This window comes from Dendrobates tinctorius, unplaced genomic scaffold, assembly GCF_039654945.1.
Source record: "Dendrobates tinctorius isolate UK_male_01 unplaced genomic scaffold, ASM3965494v1 ptg000125l, whole genome shotgun sequence".
NCBI lineage: Eukaryota > Metazoa > Chordata > Amphibia > Anura > Dendrobatidae > Dendrobates > Dendrobates tinctorius.
In genome coordinates this window covers 8003013-8009012 of record NW_027361793.1, presented here as the reverse complement: position 1 = coordinate 8009012, position 6000 = coordinate 8003013, and the positions used below count along the sequence as shown (strand labels likewise).

Genomic DNA, 6000 nt, shown 5'->3' with positions numbered 1-6000 from the left:
TTCGACGGTTACAGGTCCGCCGTCCGCCATGCCGTCTGTGACTTGTGGCATTGTCGAGAAGGAAGCTGAGAGTCAGTCTCCACATCCGTCAAGCAACCCGTCTTTGACTTGTGACATTGTCGAGAAGGAGGCTGAGAGTCAGTCTCCACATCCATCAAGCAACCGGTCTGTGACTTATGACATTATCAACGGGGGGCTGAGAGTCAGTCTCCACCTCCGTCAAGTGACCGGCCCAAGGTAATTACCGTGGCTTCCATCAAGTTGACGCCCCAGCGCCCAGGGGAGACCTTTGTGCCTAAAGGTAACCGTAAAGGTGTGTTATCCTGGGGACATTCTTCTCCAGCTGCCGGCCATGTTGGTGCCAAGAGGACACTCTCCCGTTTATCCCACGATTACTGGTGGCCGTCTATTGCTCAGGACATCAAAGACTTCGTGGCTGCTTGTCCATCGTGTGCCAAGAAGAGACTTCCCAAGCAACCATCCTCCGACAGCTCGCCTCTTAAGGATGAATTGACTTCCAATGACTGCACCACCGCTTCGGCCTCCGAGCATGTCAGTGTGCCTCTGCCGGTTCAACCTGTCTCGGGAATACCTGCCTCCGACTCTCTGTCCATGGAGTTCTCCAGGGTATGGCAGGAGACCGAATTTTCTCGTATTGAGACTCTGGATCTGATTGGTCCTCATGCAGTTAGGAAGTGTCTGGATCCCGCTCCTAGTGTCAAGGTGCTATTTTCCAGTTCTAGAGAGAGGGGGCTTAAAGGAGGGGGTACTGTTATGCCGCGCTCACCAGGAGGCGGGGCCTCGGCCTCGACGTCACTCCCTCCGGTACGGCGGTCCCTCGGGGGTCCTCGTCGGGTGCGCATGCACAGCTCTCATCCCTGGGTCTCCTCCTCCATGTCACGTTTGCGCTTGCGCGCTCCTGTCAGTGCTGTATAGGGCTCGGTCCTCTCTATGGTAATGGAGGACCTGACCTGGAACCTGTAGTGGTCATGTGCTTTCTGGCTAGGTCCTGACCCTGAACCAGTAGTAGTCATGTGCTATATCAGACGACCTCCCCCTAGGGGAGGTGCCTGATTATTGTTGTGCTTCCTGGCTGGGTTAGCTGTGTCCCAGCCTGGCTGTGCGCTGTTCTCAGGTCCTCTGCTCTGTCTGCTATTCTGTGGTGCTCCTAGCACTTGCTCTGAACCCTTGTTACTTCATGCTCAGTTGTGCCTCCTGGCACATCCTCTCGTATCCTGTCCCTTGTTTCTTGCTCAGTCGTGCCTCCTGGCATTCACTCTATTCCTGTGTTCTGTTACACCTCCTGGCATGACTGCTGCCTCATTCTGTACCCTGTCGTGCTCCTTGCACGCGTCCTGCTTTGTCTACCTCCAGATGTGTTACTCGCTACATGCCTTATGTGCTCACGTGTACCCGTCTTGCACTATCCTGTATTCAGCGCACCCCCGTGTATTTTCCTGTGCTCCCTAGTATCCTACACCCTCCAGTCACACAGTCTCGTATCTCCTGTGAGCCGGCCGCCTGGTGCCAGCAGTCGTGGTATCGTATCCCCTGGGGCTTTCTCCTGACACTCCCTGTATAGGGGGTGGTCCTCACTAGGCTAGCTCGCCCTGGGAGGGTTGGTGCTGCGACCCAGAGGGTCCACTCCAGGAGTCGCTAACACTCTAACAGTCCGTGATACAAGGCAGTACACGGTAGTGTGTGAGGAGCGTACACCGCTATATGGTGTCTGTATGGAAAGTTGTCAATCTCTGTCTATTTGTATATGTACTGACACATGCTGGATCTGTCTAGTTTTGACCGTTATCAAACAGCAGATATACAAAACTGTTTGAAAAGTGGACAGCTCTCTAAGGTGTAGGTCTGGAAAAATGGAAAATCTCCTTGGCTTGTTTTTCCAGAGTCACACCCAGATAGCTTCTATTTGTCCATGATACCAGCCGGTACACGGTAGTGTGTGAGGAGCGTACATCGCTATACGGTGTGTGTATGGAAAATTGTCAATCTCCGTCTATTTTTATACTGTATGGACTGACACACGCTGTCTCTGTCTAGTTTTGACCATTATCAAACAGCAGATATACGAAACTGTTTGAAAAGTGGACAGCTCTCTAAGGTGTAGGTCTGGAAAAATGGAAAATCTCCTCGGCTTGTTTTTCCAAAGTCACACACTGATAGCTTCTATTTGTCCGTGATACAAGGTGGTACACGGTAGTGTGTGAGGAGCGTACACCGCTATATGGTGTGTGTATGGAAAATTGTCAATCTCCATCTATTTTTATATGGACTGACACACGCTGTCTCTGTCTAGTTTTGACCGTTATCAAACAGCAGATATACGAAACTGTTTGAAAAGCGGACAGCTCTCTAAGGTGTAGGTCTGGAAAAATGGAAAATCTCCTCGGCTTGTTTTTCAAGAGTCACACCCAGATAGCTTCTATTTGTCCGTGATACCAGCCGGAGCGTACACCGCTATACGGTGTGTGAAAAAATGAACGCTCGGTAACTCACAGTACAAAATAATAAAAGTCGGAGTGCTTTGAAAAAAGCAGTTTGAACAGCAGTGTGCACACAGCAATGCAGCTAGCAGGTAGCCTTAAAAGGCAGCCAAATCACCACCAGCGCTGCTGCACACAACAAAAATCCTCCCCTTTCACTGCACACTATCTGTACAGTGAAAAGCGCTATCAGCAGAAGCAATTTTGTTTTTCTTCTTCCCTGCCTATCGCTCTTCCTATTCAGAATCAGCAGCAGCAGCACCTCTCTCTATTCTAAGATCAGCAGAAGATGGCGGTCGGGGGTCATGGCCTTTTATACCCACTGTGACGCCACACAAAGCCAGCCAATCACTTCAATGCCCTTCTCTAAGATGGTGGTGGCCGCTGCCCATGTCATCGCGTTGCCCACAGTGTGCGTCCTCCATCATTGGCTGAGAAAAGGCTCTGGAAGCATTATTTGAAACGCGACTTTGGCGCTCTGATCGGCAACCTCATGGCTGACCTCACACTATGGTCGGGTTTCGATCGGCGAAACCCAACTTTAGCTAAAGTCAGCTATTTTTGAATTTGAGCGACCCGTTTCGCTCAACTCTAGTAATTGTGTGACAGATCGCTATTTCATAAGTGAGCCTTTTATTTTTTGCATGCAAATTAGGTTGGAGCGCAAAGAATATGGTAGTGCTCTCCACGTTGCACATGCACATTGGTTGTATGGCGCTCTTGAACCAGAAGCAGTTTTTTTCACTACCGTGCGGCTATTTTGCAACATAATAATGGAGGTGTGCTCCATTCGGAGTATATGCAGTTGAGTTCTACCCATGATACATCGGCACTTGCGGATTTCCGGAGAATACAGAGAGGTGGGAGGTATCATATACGCGACAGCGGGTTATTTAACAGAGGCTAGTGTATCAGAGCTTGACACATCACATTCTATCAAGACATATGCTAATATATCGGGCCTCCTGATGAGCCAAGAGGGGCAAAACGCGTTGAGGCGATGATGGTGAAAGGCAGGCGGCATCTTGCGAGATGAGTACCATTTTTCTTGTTGTACCATGATCCTTGTGACAGGTCCCTTGAAAATTCACCCCTATCAGAAGGAAAGTCTGTCAGTTATTGGATAATCATATAGTGTCCCTAAAGCATGTTTGATTAAATATTTAGGAATTGTTTAAGATTTACAGTATATCTATTTGCCGCTGCCGCATATGTGCTTGGGATACATGGTACAGAGGTCTATGGAATCATATTGTTGTATAGAAAAATATAAACCTCAATGAATCTAAATTATCTATGATCGCTGCTAATGCCATATGTTTTCTCTATTGGTTTTAACAATATTTTGGCGGTTAGGAATTCCTTAGTTATAGGGCTGACCTATGTATAGAATCAGAGGTTCCTTTATTGACCTTTTTGGGTAGGGGAAATCAGTGGCTGTAGGGTGCATCTAGGGACATCAGGGACAGCCATCGTGGAGCAGGGGTTCCAAAACGCTCTCCCCTAGGGTGCCAAACCCCACAGTCAGGAAGGTGTAAGCATAGGCACCATATCAGGGAAACCTAGTATCCTCCAAGCTTTTGGGTTGTTGTTTTACACAGTGTTTGTATTTTTTGTGGTGTGAACCACTGGTTGGTGGTGTTTTAATATATTTAAATAAAATTGTACTTTTATGGGGTTTATTATGATTTTTATTAAGACACAACAAAAAGAATTCTATGGAGGCCTGAATTGTTCTGAGTATTAAAAAAGAGCTGGGTCACCTGATCAAGCCTGGGAGGAGAATATGAATCCTTTTTGTGCTGCCTGTCAGCAGGTGTCATAATGTAATTAAAATGAACAGTCCACATAAAAATTCACAAAATTTATATGAAAACACACTCTATATCTGGTATCCCATACAAATTGCCACTTTGAGGGATACCATACAGGGCCGGCGTCAGCATCTGGTGCACCCGGGCAACTGCCGGGGTCCTGGCGAGACGGGGGGCCCACCAGGTGTGGATTGGGCCGTGTGGCAGAGAGGCAAATGCCCCCTGGGCCACTCCCCCAGCACCTGGACAGGGCCGGCCTGGCCACACAGCAAATTGTACGTGGCAGTGCCCTCTGTACTGTGACGCGGCCGGCAGCAGACACACCCCCCACGTCACAGTGTATCACGCCGAGGACAGGAGCTGTGCATGGCCGTCACCTTGATGGCTGTACAGCTCCCACTCCCACTCCCTCTCTACTTCCGGGTCAGGTGTCGAGCCTGCACGATGATGTCTTTGCGCAGGTGCTGACATGTACCTGGACGCTGGATGCAGAGAGGCGCTGCTGGGGAGTGGCTGTGAGATAAGTATGGGAAACTTTTTTTTTTATAAAATGAATTAAGTGGTTGAGGGGGCAGCACATGATGGAGGGGGGTGAATGGGGCTGTAAATGATGGAGGGGGGTGTGGGGGCTGAACATGTTGAAGTGGGGGAGTGGAGCTGCACATGATGGAGTGGGGCTAAACATGATGAAGTGGGGTGAATGGGGCTGTACATGATGGAGTGTGGCTGCACTTGATGACGGGGTAAGGGGGATTGCACATGATGAAGGGGGAGTGGGGCTGCACATGATGACTGGGGGTAAGGGGGATTGCACATGATGAAGGGGGATTGTACATGATCAAGGGAGAGTGGGGCTGCACATGATGAAGTGGGAGGAGTGGGGCTGCACATGATGATGTGAGGGGTAAGGGGGACTGCACATGATGAAATGGGGGGTAAGGGAGACTGCACAGGTTGAAGTGGGGGTAAGGGGGACTGCACAGGATGAATTGGGGGGTAAGGGGGACTGCACATGAATTGGGGGGTAAAGGGGACTGCACATGATGATGTGGGAGTAAGAGTGACTGCACGTGATGATGGGGAGTGGGGCTGCTCATGATGAAGTGGGGGTAAGGAGGACTGCACATGATGAAGTGGGGGGTAAGGGTGACTGCACATGATGAAGTGGGAGTAAGGGGGACTGCATATGATGAAATGGAAGGGGGGTGGGGGCTGCAAATGATGAAGGAGCACTGCAGATGAAGTGAGGGGTGATAGGGGACTGCAACGGATGAAGTAAGGGGACTTCAAATTAAAGTGGGGGGGACTGCAAATTTTGTGGGGAGAGGACAGGGGACTGCAAATGATGAATACAAAGTTGCTGTATACAATGGCACTTAGTATTGTGTTTTTTTTAATTAATGATGAGTATTGTAGTATTCAGTCACTATGTGGTGGTAATATGTGGTTTGGTCATGGTGTGGCACTATTTGTTCCTTGTATGTGGTATTATTCAGTCACTATGTGGTGGTAATATGTGGTCTGGCCATGGTGCGGCGTTATTTGTTCCTTGTATGTGATATTATTCGGTGACTACGTGTTGGTAATATGTGGTCTGGTCATGGTGTAATGATATTTGTATCTTGTATGTGGTATTAATGGTTGTTTAAAAAAAAATGTAAATGTATGTGACTCATTCCCTTAAAGAA

General features: G+C 48.9%; 1 long non-coding RNA gene across 2 annotated transcripts in view; it reads right to left on the bottom strand.

The window, feature by feature from the left end:
- Positions 1-3120: 3120 nt before the first annotated feature.
- The window catches only part of LOC141047017 (uncharacterized), a 150701-nt gene continuing 147821 nt past the window's right edge, over positions 3121-6000 (bottom strand). For both annotated transcript variants that reach the window (XR_012219730.1, XR_012219729.1), the window contains exon 4: positions 3121-3591. This is a non-coding gene — a long non-coding RNA (uncharacterized lncRNA). The remainder of the gene's footprint in view (positions 3592-6000) is intronic.